Source organism: Erythrolamprus reginae, chromosome 1 (assembly GCF_031021105.1).
Source record: "Erythrolamprus reginae isolate rEryReg1 chromosome 1, rEryReg1.hap1, whole genome shotgun sequence".
NCBI lineage: Eukaryota > Metazoa > Chordata > Lepidosauria > Squamata > Dipsadidae > Erythrolamprus > Erythrolamprus reginae.
This window is the reverse complement of record NC_091950.1, coordinates 312184014-312202967: the sequence shown is the minus strand read 5'-3', so window position 1 is coordinate 312202967 and position 18954 is coordinate 312184014.

The following is an 18954-nucleotide window of genomic DNA, read 5'->3' as shown; positions in this document are numbered from 1 at the left end:
AGCCCCAAAGATGAGCAGTCCTTCATTGGTTCACAGTTAAGGTCTGAATAGTATGACACAATCTAGATCAACCTTTTTAATGTTGCAATCCCTTAATACAGTTCCTCAAGTTGTGGTGACCCCCAACCATAAGTCTAGCATCAATTCTCCCAACAGAGCTTTAAGCTGATTGGCAGGAATGTCAGAGAGACACCCCCCTGTAAACACCTGATTGGTTGGATTGTAAAAATATGTCCCAAGGCACCAGGATAGAAGCTTTAGTTCCTAACACCATGGGAAATTTGTCTTTTCTGATGGTCTTAAGGTGACCCCTATGAAATGGTCATTCAACCCCCAAAGGGGTCCCGACCCCCAGGTTGAGAAACACTGATCTAGATGTTCTCATGGATAAAAGAAAAGGCATTCAAACTAGCCATCTATTATTAATAAATAGTTTGTACATTCTGAGTAGGTATTTTTTAAGCCATTATAGATTTTCTTTAGGGTTCTCAGGGATAGCATTCCTATCATTGCTTTGAATTTTAATTTTTTTATCCAAATGTACTATGGAGAATATTGATGTGTTAACTAAGTACTCACAAAAACTGGATGACACAATTATTTTTGCAGACTAAAGGGGGGAGAGATAAAAGATAATGTCTACAAAGATTCTCAGTCACTCAGGCAGGTCATGATTGTCCCAAAGGTGCTTTTTCAAGAGGCAACTGGACTTTCTGGTTTTTCTTTGAAGACGTTTTGCTTTTTCATCTGACCGGATGTTGGGGAATGGAAGGATTTATACTCCTTGCAGACAACTGGTCATTTGCATTGTTTTAGCAAGTCACTCCACACCTATTTGCACCACTCAGGTGCCCCTGATGACAGAGATAAACCTCCAGGTGACCCTAACAACATGCTAAAATAATGCAAATGACCAGCTGCCTGCAAGGAGTATAAATCCTTCCATTCCCCACCTTCCAGTCAGAACTGAAAAAGCTTCTTAAATGAGAAGTGAAACGTCTTCAAAGAAAAACCAGAAAGTCCAATTGTGTCTTTTAAAAAAAAACCTTTGGGACTAAAAGATGATAATGCAGAAAATGATGATGAACAGTTAGTAGAATTTGCAAAAATACTCTAAACAGAATACCCTAACCATATGACTCTCCTCAACTTTGTATGATTCTGCAGAGAGGGGCGGCATACAAATCCAATAAATGAATGAATTAATGAATTAATGAATGAATCAATCAATCAAAAGACATAGCTGCTTTAAACATTTGCAGGGTAGTGTTCTTGTACCTTCAGCAGGACCTTTTTGCTATCAAATTTGATGCACTACACGTAATGGCTCAATTCCTTCCCATGATGGGTAGCTTGAATATCTGCAGTGGTGCCATCTGTGTGTTCGCAGGTAATCATTCTGTCCTTTGCGCCCTCCCCCCCCCCTTTTTTTTTTTCCAGGACTTCAAAATGTCTGGGAAACTTCCCTGGAGACTCATGAGACAGAGGAGCTCTATAAGTGCCCAAATGGAAGGGAAATTGAGTGAAAAAAATCCAACTGGTGTGTCACAAAAGAGCTAAGATTACAAGTTGGCAATTATCTGATTAAAGAGTTTCTTTCATTTGTGAGTTCTCTCTTTCTTTCTTTCAGCCCTAACTGAAAGCAAAATCTGTAGTAAGTTACTACACTTCTACTTTGGCAGGGATCAACAGCAGGTTTTAAGGGTAAATAAAAGAGGAGGCGTGGATGGAATCGGCTTTAGAGCTGGCCAAAAGCCATGCATTTCCCCCCCCCCTCTCTCGGTATCAAATTTAATCTCATTTATCTTATTTTCTATAAAATGAGGGAGGAAATATGCCTGGCTCTTTTTTATTTGTTTTTAAACGTTTAACTCAAATAAATGAAATGCTTTTCTCTCCTTAAAAGAAGTATTTTACAACTACCTTGAAATCCCTTTGAATTGCAGAGTGTACAATAATCTGTCTCCCCTCCTATAACAGAAATATGTCTTTTTATGACCCACACACTCAGCCATATTTGACAGTCGGAAGATAAATTTGGAATGTGTTTTACTAACCACAGAATGAATTGTCATAGCATTTATAGGACCTACAATTGACCTTTGTAAATTTAATGTTATTGTGTTAAAGATGATGCCAAAATGATGGTGAGGCCCACAGTTCAGCAAGGGTTCATTATTATTATTATTATTGTTGTTGTTGTTGTTGTTGTTGTTGTTATAATTCAAAATTTTAAGTTCAAACATTTAAAAAAATATTATCTATATACTTGGAGAAGAAAAAGAAAAACTTTTATATCATGTTTTTATGTTTAAAAAAATCATGAACAAAAGTTGTATAATGATGCTAACTTTAAGATAAGAAGCTTGCAGTCAGATATCATACACTGACTACAATAAGCTATGGAATATTGATCCTGAGGAGAAAATGGAGAAGAAAAGGAAACAAATGAACAAAAGTATGTTAAATATTTGTATGACAAGAAGCTATGAGTCCTGCAGTATAAAGGAAAAAGTATTTTCCCAACAGAATTAATGTAAAATTCTATGAAACAGAAGAAATAATTAATTTACCACATATAATAGATATGCAACCTACCTACCTCTGCCAACAAAATATTTGAGACATAAATAGCACAAACAGACAATTTTAGAAATGGAGTTTGAAATGAGATAATATACCTATAATCCCAGAAATTGCATTCTTCTGTTCAAATTTTCTATTTTGGAAGGTTCAATTAATTTTAATCATTGCTGTGTTTGTAGTTTCGACTTCATAGTGTATAAATACCATCATACTTGGCTATTATTTATATTAGACAAGAATTAGAATTAGACAAGAACTACAGTGATACCTCGTCTTACAAATGCCTCATCATACAAACTTTTCGAGATACAAACCCAGGGTTTAAGATTTTTTTGCCTCTTCTTACAAACTATTTTCACCTTACAAACCCACCGCGGCCGCTGGGATGCCCCGCCTCCGGACTTCCGTTGCAAGTGAAGCGCCCGTTTTTGCGCTGCTGGGATTCTCCTGAGGCTCCCCTCCAGCAAGGGGAGCCTCAGTGAAATCGCAGCATCGCAAAAACACAGATGTCCGGAGGTGGCGTTTCGAGGACATCGGTGCTTTTGCGATGCTGCGATTTCACTGATGCTTCCTTCACTGGGAAACCCCACCTCCGGACTTCCGTTGCCAGCGAAGTGCTTGTTTTTGCGGTGCTGGGATTCCCCTGCTGGGATTCCCCTGCAGCATTGCAAAAACACGGAAGTCCAGAGGTGGGGTTTCCCATGGAGGGAAGCCTCGGTGGAATCCCAGCAGTGCAAAAACGGGCATTTCGGCTGGCAAAAGGGGTGAATTTTGGGCTTGCACGCATTAATTGCTTTTCCATTGATTCCTATGGGAAACATTGTTTCGTCTTACAAACTTTTCACCTTAAGAACCTCATCCCGGAACCAATTTAGTTTGTAAGACAAGGTATCACTGTATTTGTATTAGGCAAGAATTAGAATTAGAAGTGTTAGACAAGAACTTATTCTCCTAACAGTGCTAATGTAAAGAATATGTGAAAGTTAATTGGAATAGAATAAAAGAATTATTTTACAGAGATCCACCTAAATGTGTGGAATAATGCTAATGGGAAATATGAAAAAGTGGACTTAGTGGAATGATGAAATAAAAAGATAATCATAGTGGCCAAGAACCAGAAAAAAAAATTATTTTGATGGACATAAAAAGTTGCTCTGTAAGCAGGTCAAAAGGGCTAAACAAGGAGTCTCTATTATGAAGGCAAGTAAAAGCAAATGCAATTTGGAATTAAACTAAATACTGTAGAGTTTTTAAAAGGTGTCATTAGAAATTCTAATTACAGTTACATTAGAAGAATGGTATTGAAGCAAATGCTATAAATATAAGATTTACAGTGTGGGGGAATTGATATAATACTTTATTATATTTTTTTTACTGAAAATATCCATCAATCTTAGAAAAGAACAAATGTAGGAATGAACATCCCCTCAAGATTGGTAAATGTTTTGAGAGAGTTAATTTCATGTTTATTTATTAAATAAATTGATAATTTATTTATTTATTTATTTATTTATTTATTTATTTATTTATTTATTTATTTATTTATTTATTTATTTATTTATTTATTTATTTATTTATTTATTTATTTATTTATTTATTTATTTATTTATTTATTTATTTATTTATTTATTTATTTATTTATTTATTTATTTATTTATTTATTTATTTATTTGTGAAATCTATTTATTTGTGAAATTTATATGCTGCCCAACTCCAATTGGTCTGTGGGTGGCTTACAATAATCACAATAGTTAAAAAACAATGTAAAGATACAGATACAATAACAACAACAGTTAAAAGGCAGTATAAAAATACATTAATAACCCTTAAGAAAATCGTATATACTCTCAATCATTCATAGCCCCAGGCCTTCCGGAAAAGCCAGATCTTAACAGCTTTCCAGAACACTGGTAGGGTGGAAATAGTATGGATCTCCGGAGGCAATTGGTTCCAGAGCATCAGAGCCACCACAGAGAAGGCCCTTCCCTGCATTGTTTGGCAGATGGGATCTGGAGAAGGCCAACTCTGTGGGCCTTTATTGGCTCAAGGGAGATATGTGGTAGAAGGCAATCCCATAATTAGAATGGTCCTAAGCCATGTAAGACTCTAAAAGTAATATCTAACGCCTTGAATTGCACTTAAATGTTATGTAATGGTCAAATTCTAAAGTTGTGCTTCTAAGATTGTGATTTGTAGATGATAACTGAGAAGAAAGCAATTTTCTTGATTTTAAAATATATCCACTAGAAAGTTTAACATTATTTGTATGGACATGATATTGATTATGTACTATTACAATCCCAATTGGAGAATTGCTATTTGTCATCTTGGTAAAATCTTGGCAACTACTTAGTTACTTGATTTCCAACATTGAAAACAATTAGACTTATTTGTATGACATTGAATAAGGAAACTTAAATTTAATTCTAGCTCTCAGAAGAAATTTAGGGACTATCCTTATTTAAAATTGATGGGTAAAGCTTTTGTTTAGAAAGCATAAGATGACAATAGCATTGTTATCTTTAATCTGATATTTATTAACATTGCTTTTAAAACTGTTGAAAGGTTAGAAAAAGAATTCAATCTGCCAAAAAAGTTGAATAGCAAACCTTCACGAAGCATTTTTATGTTTTTTGGACCAGATGTACTGGATGCTTTGAAAACCTTTCTGATTTTGAGTGTATTAAAGAAAATTTTAGAGGCTAAACCAGCAACCCAGCTATATTGCCAGTTAAAACACTTTACTAAAATAAATATGAATAATATACAACAAATTTGGAATGGAGAATTGGAATTTCCTTTTTACAAAATCAATCATCTCAAGTTTCAAAACATGTGAAATGCATTTCTTATTTCAACTTAAAATAAAGTTGCTGAATAAAAAAATATCAAGTATTTAGGACAGTGATGGCAAACCTTTTTTGCCTCAGATGCTGGAAGAGTGTGTGTGCATGCTGTCGCACATGTATGAGTGCCCACACCCATAATTAAATACCCTGGGAGGGTGAAAACAGCTTGCCCCGCCCCCTGGAGGCCCTATGGGGGCTGGAAATGGCCTGTTTCCCAACTTCTGGTGGGCCCAGTAGGCTCGTATTTCATCCTATCCAGGCTCCATAGGCTTCCTTGGAGAGTAAAAACGCCCTCTCCCATCCTCCCCGGAGGCTCTCTGGAATCCAAAAACACCCTCCCAGAGTGTCTGTGCAAAAATCAGTTGGCTGGCACACACATGTACATTGGAGCTGAGCTAGGGCAATGTCTCACGTGCCAGCAAATATGGCTCCGGGTGCCACCTGTGGCACCCGTGCCATAGGTTCACCATCACTGATTTAGGACTATTTAACTGGTATTTTCAACGATTGGGTGTGTAACTTTAATGTTGGAGATGGACAGAAATAAACATTGATGGTACATTAGTAAAAAATGTTTTGACTATGCCCTCTTACTTCTTACTGGTTGGATATTCTTAACTGTGGTGAATTGGTTAATATTAAACATATTGACATGTTGCTAAATTATATTTCCAAAACTTGGAACTTGTCTATCAGAAATTTTGGATTTATCATGCTAGGTAATATCTTCAGCAGAGTTTGGGTGATGTCAGTGTCAACGTTCTTCTGTTTATAAGGGCTTCAGGTTTGAGTGTGCCAAGTGAGGGTCTTGTGGTGGGTCAGCTGTGAGTCATCAGTGGGTCTTGAGATGGGTCTTGTGATAAGATTATATCAGGTCAAAGTCATTGGGAAGTGAACTGTGGGTTGTGTGGGTTGGTTGAGGGTCAGTGCTGTCTCTGGTTGGCTGTGCAGTTGATTTAGATTCTGAGGGATTAGTAGGTTGGTTGTAGGTCAATATGTCTGTTGCTGGAATTGCTTGTGGAGTGCCCAGCTTCGATGAACCTACAAGCATGGTAGATGTTAGATTTTTGTGTTGCTCCAATCAAACTGGTACTGCTTGGTGTCGGTGTGGGTAGAGATTAAGTGTTTGGGATCATGGCATTTGACTGCCAGCCAGTGTATCTATATAACCAGAAGAGACAAAGTCAAGACAAATGGTGCTGAATGAACATAGACTGAACCCAAAAGTAAGTTAGCACATAAAAGAAATAGGTTGAGGACGTTTGGTCAAATAGAACAAATTAAAGAAGACCAAAAGTAGCAAGTTAGAATATTTTTTTCACCATCACATAAACATCCATACACTACTTACCAGAGCTTACAAAACTTTTGCCAGACCCATCCTCGAATACAGCTCATCTGTTTGGAACCCATATTGCATCTCAGACATCAATACCCTTGAAAATGTCCAAAGATACTTCATCAGAAAAGCCCTTCACTCCTCCACTCGAAATAGAATACCCTACGAGATTAGACATTCAATCCTGGGCCTAGAAAGCCTAGAACTAAGACGCCTTAAACAAGATCTAAGTATTGCCCACTAGATCATATGCTGCAACATCCTGCCTGTCGGTGACTACTTCAGCTTCAACCACAACAACACAAGAGCACACAACAGATTTAAACTTAATTTTAACCGCTCCAAACTTGACTGTAAAAAATATGACTTCAGTAATCGAGTTGTCGAAGCGTGGAACTCATTACTGGACTCCATAGTGTCATCCCCAAACCCCCAACAATTTACCCTTAGATTATCTATGGTTGACCTATCCATATTCCTAAGAGGTCAGTAAGAGAGTGCCTTCCGTCCCGTCCTATTGCTCTCCTATATCTCCTATGCCTTTCTTGTATTCCTATATCTCTTCTTCTATTATTTCATTGATATGTTCTATTACTTTATCTTATTTTCTATTATTTCTTAGATATATTTTACTATGAGTATCTCCTCTATAACCTTCATCATGTATTTTACTATGTGTATATATATATATACCCACCAAAACCCTCATTGTGTATTGGACAAAATAAATAAATAAATAATAAATAAATAAAACATATACCACAAAGTATATCAAAATATATATAGTTATACATTTTTATCCAATAAACCATAGACGAGCATCCTGAGGCTGCAACTTTCATAGTTCTTAACTAATATAGCCAAGTTCGGATTGGACAAAACTGGCATAATTATTCTAGCACAGGTGGAAAAATATCATCTCTGCTTTTTTAGAACAGAAGACATGACATGCCCACCACAAAGTATTTATGATCCATTATATCTGCTGGATATTCCCCTTCTGATCAAAATTCAGCAGCTCTTTTTTTGTATTAGGCATTATGGGAATAACCATTGTTTGCAGTGTGGACTTTGCATAGTTCGAACTAAAAATATTGAGCAAGTAGGCAGCCTTAAGCTATAAAAATAACAGTACAAAAACAGAAATTAAAAGGGTGAATTCTCAGCAACCATGGCCTTTGCGACTTGTTATTTTTAATCAGAAAATCAACGAGGTTTGAAACGTTAATGCTCCAAATTACTTTTGTTTTATTTTATTAATCTTTTCACAACTGGCACATTTGAAAACTCTCTTTCATCACATGCTTAGCAGACGTTCAAGAGCAGCAAAGTGCTGAGCCAAATTTCTGTCTTCTAAGTTCATGCTCGGTATGCCATGTTTCTCTTCTAACCTTTCTCTTCTCTGATGCAGCTGATGAGAAATAGGAAAAGCCAACACTGGATACTATACTACCAACCCAATTAAGCTGAAGAAGCATATCTTCTCAAGTGACAACTTAGATTGCTCAATGGAAACATTTCCATTATTCAGTCAATTAACATCCATTGGCTGTCTGCCATGTTGAACTACGTAGTTGAAATTCCTCTATTTTCTGTCAGTCTTCCTATCTGACTGTCTGTCTTTCTATCTGCCTCTGTCTGTCTGTCTGTCTGTCTGTCTGTCTGTCTGTCTGTCTGTCTCTCTCATCTATCTATCTATCTATCTATCTATCTATCTATCTATCTATCTATCTATCTATCTATCTATCTATATTTTAAAGTCACCTTTTCGAACACTGTTCTCAGGAATGCTTACACGTGCACACTAAAAACAGATTAAACCTTTTAAAAGGTGGCATCGGACCAGATTACTTCCGGGACTGCATTCTGCCGCACGAATCCCAGCGACCAATTAGGTCCCACAGAGTTGGCCTTCTCCGGGTACTGTCGACTAAACAATACCATCTGGTGGGACCCAGGAGAAGAGCCTTCTCTGTGGTGGCTCCGGCCCTCTGGAATCAACTCCCCCCCGGAGATCAGGACTGCCCCCACTCTCCTTGCCTTTCGTAAACTTTTGAAAACCCACCTATGTCGCCAGGCATGGGGAAATTAGCACACCTCTTAGCTATTGAGGTTTATGCATGGTTTGTTTGGTTTGTATGATTGTTTTTTATAAGGGTTTTTAAACTGTTTTTAAATATTGGATTTGAAAGTGGGAGGTAAGGAAGGAAGGGAAAGGGAAAAGAGGAAGGAAGGAAGGAGAGAAAGAGAGATAAAGAAAGAAAGAAAAAGAAAGAAAGAAAGAATTGTGATTTTGGAAAAATGTCCAAGTTAGGCCAAAGTATGCCTCATTGCATGTATGTTCAGCATTAGGGAGAAAATAAATGTGCTGTTTTCATATTTTTGCTTCAGGGTCAGCCAATATCAGTCTACCATGTAACAGCTCTGGTGGGGGGGAGCTTCACTTAATGATAGAGCTGCCAGAGTAAACAGTGCCTTGAACCAGGGAAATCTAAAGCACATGCGTTATTGTCAGGTTTGGCTTAGCTACTTTGGCTAATCAAAACAGCAGCTCTGCTTTTAAAAACTATTTCTGCTTAAACTGCTAGCAGCTTATCAAGACAAGAATAGGCAGGAATGCCAGTCAGAGCTGCACTTCCATGAACTGTGAATAAAATGACACATCAGATCTAATTCTTAAAGAGACACAACAAGACAGTCTAACACCAAGTTAATCATTTAAAAAAAAATATCTTGCCTTTTATGCTATCTATTATTATTATTATTATTATTATTATTATTATTATTATTATTATTATTATTAATTAGATTTGTATGTCTCCCCTCTCCGAAGACTCGGGGTGGCTCACAGCATATATTATAAAACAGTAAATACAAAGACAATCTAATAATTAAAAACTACATAAGCTAAAATATATATTAAAAATCAATCAAACAAATCCAAATCACAGCCATACATCACATTTATTGGCCAGAGGGCCAATATCTAATTACCCCAAGCCTGGTGACATAAGTGAGTCTTAAGACTCTTGAGAATGGTGAGGAGGGTGGGGGCAGTGCGAATCTCCAGGGTGAGCCAATTCCAGAGGGCAGACTCTTCCCCTTGGTCCTGCCAAACAAGATTGTCTGGTTGATGGGACCTGGAGAAGGCCAACCCTGTGGGACCCAACCAGTCGCTGGGATTCATACGGCAGAAGGTGATCCACCAAGTGATCAGGTAGGGCTTGTAGGTCATTGCCAACAATGCTGCATTATAGCATTGTTGGCAGCATCAAAAGTTTATATAGCATGAAAAGGAATTCTTACAGAAAAGAAACACAAGGAGGAAATACTAACTACTATGATGCATACCTTTGATATACTCAGCGGTGGACTTCTAGCTGGAATGCTAAATTGGGCTCTCCGACACGGCTTGTGAGTGCTTGCATGGCCAGTGCAATTTTGCTTCTGCACCTGTGGAGGTAGCAAAATCACGCTGGTGCGCCAATGTTTCGGTGAGGGTTTTTTGCTTCCGTGCATGTCAAAACATGGGCGCACCTGCAGCTCTGTGCTCAATTTTGCTACCTCCACAGGTGCAGAAGCAAAATCGTGCTGGCCCCACAAGCACTTATGAGCCACGCAGTGAGCCCAATTTAGCGTTCCGGCTAGAAACCCACTCCTGGTTGTACTGTATTTGCAGATAAATACAGCAGAGAAATTAGGAACCAATTGCAAGTCTTAGTTATGGGAATCAGAAAGCAGAGGCAAATTTACATGTACATTTATACTTTGCTCTCAAAATATATTAATGTGTTTAACATCAGATGAGAAGCCCCCTGTGTGTGTGTGGGCACATGCGCACGTGCATGTGACCATGTGCATGAAAAAACACTTTCCAGTTCATGCTTATTCCAAATCTTCCCTGCCACTTTTTCCAACTTCTGCATATCACATTCCATCTTTATTTAATGTAGGAATCCATTTAAAAATTAAAACACAAACACAGTGGCACATGAAAAATTGTGCGAATCGTCCAGGCTTCTAAAATTCACTCTTAAAGAAAATGTTGTTTAAAAAAAAATCAAAAGTACATGAACAAAATAAAGCTCTGTTAGAGAAATGCACCCTCTTCTAGATAGGGCACATCAGTCTGCCATGAGGAAAAATGCTCGACAATCTTCGGTGAAATTCCAATTTTCTAAAGCTCAGTATGTGCTACATACACTGCTCAAAAAAATAAAAGGAACACTCAAATAACACATCCTAGATCTGAATGAATGAAATATTCTCATTGAATACTTTGTTCTGTACAAAGTTGAATGTGCTGACAACAAAATGAAATTGATTGTCAATCAGTGTTGCTTCCTAAGTGGACAGTTTGGTTTCACAAGTTTGATTTACTTAGCGTTATATTCTGTTGTTTAAGTGTTCCCTTTATTTTTTTGAGCAATATAGTTTGCAAACATCCCATGATTCAATCCAGTGGGGACCCATTCTAGCAGAATATCCTTCTGCAGCAGAACACCTGAAAACAATCCTGATATTGACATACTTTTATAGGGAGAGCTGTAACTCTAAACTGAGTTGAACACCACAGTCTATCAAGATGTTTCTGGATCTCACCTGGTTTTTCTTGAGGATTCCTTACTGCCTGGCAATTTAACAAGAGTTTAAAATCATTTTCCTGTGTAATCAATAGCACTGCAGAAGTCTGATGGTTCCCTGGGCATAGCAGGAACACAGTCGTGTGTGGATATTTTTTTTAAAAAAAGGAGATCCCTGGCTACTAAGTATGAAGTTAAATCTTACATTTACAAGAAATAGTTCTATTTTACAGTATTTGGTTCTCTTTTTTCCCCCTTAGAAAGGAAAACCAAGTTCTTTTAATATTTGAGAACTTCTTGGCATATGATTATATAAATATGTTTTAGTAGTCTTGTCCAAAATCCACAACAAGCATTCAGAAGATTTTTATGGTTGTTTTGAAGGGCTGACTATAACCTGGATTAGGGAGTCTCTTTTTTAACATTTGTAAAGATGTAAAAATACAGTTTAATCTCATTAAACATAGCTATTTTTAACCAACACTAGGCAGTTTATGTAAAAGAATGACTTAAAAATAAAAAAAGATTATTCCATATTTAAAATACAAACAAACCAATCTTCTTTGTTTCTCTAAGCTAACAACTTTCATCCAGTGTCTCGTTCTGCTACTCTATTCAATAAACTGAAAATGGGAAAACAATAGAAGGAACCAGGGACTGGTATCCAAGAATTATGAGAAGCCATACCCTGTGATATAATTTAGTTCTTCTACCTTCTACCTTCACTCCTCCACTCGAAACAGAATACCCTACGAAAATAGACTAACAATCCTGGGTCTAGAAAGCTTAGAACTACGGCGCCTAAAACACAATTTAAGTATTGCCCACAAGATCATATGCTGCAACGTCCTACCGGTCAATGACTACTTCAGATTCAACCGCAACAACACAAGAGCACGCAACAGATTCAAACTTAATATTAACCACTCAAAACTTGACTGTAAAAAATATGATTGAGTTGTCGAAGCGTGGAACTCATTACCGGACTCAATAGTGTCAACCCCTAACCCCCAACATTTCTCCCTTAGACTCTCCACGATTGACCTCTCCAGGTTCCTAAGAGGTCAGTAAGAGGCGTACATAAGTGCACTAGTGTGCCTTTCGTCCCCTGTCCAATTGTCTTTCCTTTATCTCATATATCATATATATTTTCTTCCTTTCATATATCTTCTCCTCTATTTTTACATATTATCTTTATATATATTACTTCATGTCTATTCTCTTCCATATGTATTGTGTATTGGACAAATGAATAAATAAATGAATGAATGAATGAATGAATGAATGAATGAACGAACGAATAAATAAATAAATAAATAAATGTCCTATTATACTATGAACAGCATCCTCCAATGTCCCATTACAAACTAGTTTTGGAAGATTCTTTCCTTAAATGTACCATTTAACAATACTATAAAAACTCCACTAGTTGTGTGAAACTTTTTTTCACATGTCTTTCAATCAAAGTAACAAAAAAAAAAAAGAGGTGGGGGTGACACATTCTTTGTTTCCTGATCAATTTTGCTTCTCTAAACATATGACATAGGTTTATTTTACCTTATCCAGGAGCCAGTATCTCCAATATGAAATGGTCTGAGACATCCTACATAACATTAAATATAAAAGGAAAGCACACATTTATTTTATTATTTTTCTATTAATACACACACAATAAACACAGACATACAACAAACATTTGGGTTATTTACAACCCCATTTCTATCAGAAGTTTTTTTTAGAAATACATTTTTACATTGCTTTGTTAATGTTATGATTGCTCATTCCTTATTTATACTATGAATAGAAATATTTCTGCTATTAAACTCTTAAACAATAAACCTGTATGGGTTTATTTCATTTATTGCTTCTTTCTTTTAATCCACTGTAAAATTTGTCCCATATTTTATAAGAATCAGAATCATTTTTCCCTTTCAATTTCCTTGTGAGCATATCCATTTCTGCGCAATCATAATTTTTCAAATTATCATTCCCTCTTTTGGTGTCTCTCCATCTTGAAAAGCACAGATTTCTATATTAACACTGAAACCCTTCTGGGCTGAGCCATGTTCAGTAGCTATGATGAATATATTTATAAGTTCAAAAACCCGCTAAACTTCAGTAGAAACTATTAACTATGCAAGAAAGATTATGTAGAATTTTCATTACTGGCCCAAAACTGGTATAATCTTGTTTTCCCATTAAAAAAAAAGTTTAATGCTGAAGGAGATGAGATTTCCTTCCTTTCTTAAACAAAAGAGCTACTTTGAAATATAACTTTGCAACCCTCTTATGACTGGATGCCAAACTTGGATAATAGCTAATAGAATAATAATTAACTTTGTTATTCAAAGAAGACTAAAATTCCCAAGTTTAGTACATTACTTGGGAAATCTGAGTTTCCATCCTCTGAGCATTTACTTACTTACTTACTTACTTACTTACTTATTTACTTACTTACTTATATTTGTCACGTATGTATTGGTGGTATACAAAGATATAATATTTATATACATGATACTAGTAAAAGAGAAACATAACAATAACAATAACAACAACAACAACAACAACAATAACTATTATTATTATTATTATTATTATTATTATTATTATTATTATTATTATTATTTAGATTTGTATGCCGCCCCTCTCCGAGGACAGAACAGGGGAGGGGACAGGGGACGGAAGGCACTCTGGTGTACTTATGCACACTCCTTACTGGCCTCTTAGGAATTGGGAGAAGTCAACAGTGGATAATCTAAGGGTAAAGTTTTGAGGGTTAGGTGATTATATTACAGAGGATGGTAGTGAGTTCCATGCATCAACTACTCGGTTACCAAAGTCGTATTTCCTGCAGTCGAGTTTACTTTAAGTTTGTATCTGTCGTGTGCTTGTGTGTTGTTATGGTTGAAGCTGAAGTAGTCGTTGACAGGAAGAACGAGCATAGTAGGAACAATAACTGTAACCATGCTGGATAGAATAGAGTCGATATGGGATAACAGTTGACTGGCATCCCCCCTTAACCGGAAAGTTTCACAGAGTCACTTTGGGCCTGTTGCTCTCCCTCTGGCCAGATTACCTCTCAGGGCTGTCATTGTATGGAAAAGTAGGAAGAGAGAACAGTAGTAATGCCATCTTATGATTTTAAAGGAAAGGTAGGATATGCATCTAAACACTGGTTGACTAATGTTGCATCCACTGAGTGCTTAGAACATTGAGCTTTCAAATTACGCATTAGAGACCGAACACCTTAGAGAGCTTTAACTGAAGACAGGACAAGTTAGTCAAGTCTGCATTGCCTCTTAAAAACCACCTGAATTCATGCCATTCTGGGATTAGTTTAGAATCTAAGCCAAATCAGAACACATTCCTTCTCCTAAGTTTTTTTTATAAAAAAAATAGGATATCTAATCACATATCTCCCAAATCAGACATATTTTGTCCATTCATAGTATTTCAAGCATGACAAAAAATAAGCAGTGGCAGGAAAACATTCAAAGAACCCCAAAGCACTGGATTTTTTTTTTTTTAAATGTTGGTAGGTTGGATAGAATTTTCCCAGGCTAAACAGGCAACAATATGGTTCCAGCATAATCAAAACCATACTGTGTAAAGTACAGGGAAGCAGCAGAAGCTGTACTATGAAAATGATACATACAGAAAATTAATCCTGAAGTCTTAGAACATGCTAGCCGAGTCTATAAATTTATTTCAAGTACTCTAAATCAGAGTAAATGAAATAATCAAATGTTTGTGACGGTTCACTATTTTATTCTATTGATAAAGCTTTATTTTATTAACAGGCCTTTAATTTTCTTGTGATTCAAAAATGTTGGGTGGGACTAAATAGCAATAGCATTTAGATTTATATACCGCTTCATTGTGCTTTTACAGTCCTCTCTAAGCAGTGTACAGAATCAGCCTATTGCTCCCAACAAAGCTTCTAGAGTTGTTAACCTGATCCTACGCAGCTTCTGCTCAGGCAATCTCACACTACTCACAAGAGCCTACAAAACTTTTGCCAGACCCATCCTAGACTACTGCTCATCTGTCTGGAACCCATACCACATCTCAGACATCAACACCCTTGAAAATGTCCAAAGATATTTCACTAGAAGAGCCCTTCACTCCTCCACTCAAAACAGAATATCCTACGAAAATAGACTAACAATCCTGGGCCTAGAAAGCCTAGAACTACGGTGCCTAAAACATGATTTGAGTATTGCCCACAAGATCATATGCTGCAATGTCCTACCGGTCAATTACTACTTCTGCTTCAACCGCAACAACACAAGAGCACGCAACAGATTCAAACTTAATACAAACCGCTGCAAACTTGACTGTAAAAAATATGACTTTAATAATCGAGTTATCGAAGCGTGGAACTCATTACTGGACTCAATTGTGTCAATCCCTAACCCCCAACATTTCTCCCTTAGACTCTCCACGATTGACTTCTCCAGGTTCCTAAGAGGCCAGTAAGGGGTGTACATAAGTGCATTGGTGTGCCTTTCGTCCCCTGTCCAATTGTCTTTCCTCTCTTTCACCTATCATATATATTCTCTTCCTTTCATATATCCTCTCCTCTAAGTTCACTTTTACCCTTATATATATTACCACATGTCTATTTTTCTTCCTATGTATTTGTGTATTGGACAAATGAATAAATAAAAATAAAAATAAATAAATGTGGGTCCTCATTTCACCCACCTGGGAAGGATGGAAAGCTAAGGCAACCTTGAGCCTGTGATGTGATTTGAAAAGCTGAACTACAACTAGTAGTTAGCTGAAGTAGCCTGCAGTGCTGCACTCTAACCACTGTGCCACCCCCGCTCTGATATGGTAAAATGCAAATCAGTATTATAATTAAATATTTGATTGCATTGTAACAGATTGGCATTAGTTTCTTAAAACTCCCACCCCTTTTAACAATAACAATAGGAAACATTTCCATTAAAAAAACATTTAGCAATGGGAATGTCTTATGTGAGTATTCATGAATGTATGTGTCAAAAAACCAACAACCCCAAGTTAACTTGAAATAAAAGATGCTGCTTGGAATAATTACAATTCCAAAGCCAACTCCCTAGGTATCCAGCATTGTTGATATAGAAACCACATCTTTCAGGAATCTGCAGTCAGGTGTGTTCATCACTATTTGAAGCCACTTTACGTAGGACAGCCTATAACCAGTGGTGGGACTCAAAATTTTTTTACTACCAGTTCTGTGGATGTAGCTTGGTGGGTGTCGTGTGGCTTGGTGGGCGTGGCAGGATACTGTAAAATTTTCATTCCCACCCTACTTCAGGGGAAGGATACTGCAAAATCCCCATTTCCTCCCTATCAGCTGGGCCTCGGGAGGCAGAGAATAGATGGGGGTGGGGCCAGTCAGAGGTGGTATTTACTGGTTCTCTGAACTATTCAAAATTTCCACTACTGGTTCTCCAGAATTTGGTCAGAACCTGCTGAAACCCATCAGTACAGTACAGTGATACCTTGTCTTACAAACTTAATTGGTTCCGAGATGAGGTTCTTAAGGTGAAAAGTTTGTAAGATGAAACAAATGTTTCCCATAGGAATCAATAGAAAAGCAAGTCTTCGGAGAGCGGCGGCATACAAATCTAATAAATTATTATTATTATTATTATTATTATTATTATTATTATTATTATTAATGCGTGCAAGCCCAAAATTCACTCCTTTTGCCAGCCGAAGCACCAGTTTTTGCACTGCTGGGATCCCTGTGAGGCTCTCCTCCATGGGAAACCCCACCTCTGGACGTCTGTGTTTTTGCAATACTGCAGGGGAATCCCAGCAGGGGAATCCCAGCATCGCAAAAATGAGCGCTTTGCTGGCAACGGAAGTCCGGAGGTGGGGTTTCCCAGTGAAGGAAGCATCAGTGCAATCGCAGCATCGCAAAAACACCAAAGTCCTCGAAACCCCACCTCCGGACCTCTATGTTTTTGTGATGCTGCAATTTCAATGAGGCTCTCCTCGCTGGGAAACCCCACCTCCGGACTTCCGTTGCCAGTGAAGCACCAGTTTTTGCACTGCTGGGATTCCCCTGCTGGGATTCCCCTGCAGCATCACAAAAACACAGAAGTCTGGAGGTGGGGTTTCCCATGGAGGGGAGCCTCAGGGGAATCCCAGCAGTGCAAAAATGGGCACTTCGCTGGCAACAGAAGTCGGGAGGTGGGGCATCCCAGCGATGGTGGTGGGTTTGTAAGGTGAAAATAGTTTGTAAGAAGAGGCAAAAAAATCTTAAACCCCGGGTTTGTATCTTGAAAAGTTTGTATGACAAGGTGTTTGTAAGACGAGATATCACTGTATTTCTTTGGGAACTTCAAACAGATAGATAAGGAGGAGGGTATAGATACTTTACCTAAGATAACTGAAGGTGCTATCTTCATAGCTAGGCCTATTTAAAACATTCATTCCTTTCCATGAGAACCCTTATTCAAGTTTTGCAACTGGAGCACATTGACCCACCAGGCTCTATGGTGGAGTAATCATATGGTCTCTCCCTTTGAAGGTCCACTTTCCCTAATCTTATTCTCTTGCATGTCTGCCACAGGATAAATACAGGTATCATGGTGTGGGACTGTTCAGAACTGGAGCAGCTGAATTCACTTGGAGGTTTTTCATAAACTACATGGAAGTCCTGGATATGGTGACATTGCACCACTGATATATTTCTTCCTTTTAGCAACAGGAAATATGGATTTGGGGTATTGATCTGGGCAAGTGTAACATTGATTGCCTTTTAATATTGGATCTTCAGGAGTTATACATCATATTCCTGGGATTATGTAATGTCATGTAAACAAGTTCAAACAAAGGACTTCCAGTAATACTGTTAACTCCGTTACATTAAATATTGGCCAGTACCTAGAAAAAATTAACAAGACCACAAAGTTAATATGTAAAAAGTAGGAAGAGGCTATCTATCAAAGTTTTGATAGCACCAATATTGGATACAGGGCATGGTTTGCAGTTCTGATCAGAAGGCTTGTGTAAATTGACTGCAGTAATAATTTGATCTGGTCCTGTGGCATTTGGACCAATGTGCTGAATAGAAAATTGCAGTAGAAAGACAAATGAGAAAGAGGTTCTCCCCTAAAGAAGATGTGGGATAAAAAATGGCTCAGGTTAATGGACCTGTTCTGCCGGGGTGTTTCAACCACTTGTAATTACAGGGTAATTAGTCCAGGAAGACACACACCACATGATAAAAGGAAAACCCAAAAGTTTTTATAAACAGAAAAACAGAAACAGCTCCCTTTTTAAATGTCAAAGGGATTTTCTGGTACACACAAGGCACAGGTTAAATGCAATTCAATTGCTCACCCAATAACTGGGAAATTGAGTCCAATTCTAAAGTCCAGAGAGTCCACACACAGTCTTGAACAGCACAAAAACCACGATCTTGACGAAACAATGAATCAGATAAACTGCCATGAGGCTAAAACACCAGGCTGCACTTTTATCTGTAGCACTAATTACAGCAGCCCCACCCAACCACTGCTGGCCTCATTTTCTCTTGTAATAATCCTTCAGTTGTTGTCTCCTATGCATCACTCTACGCATGCGTGGATGTGTC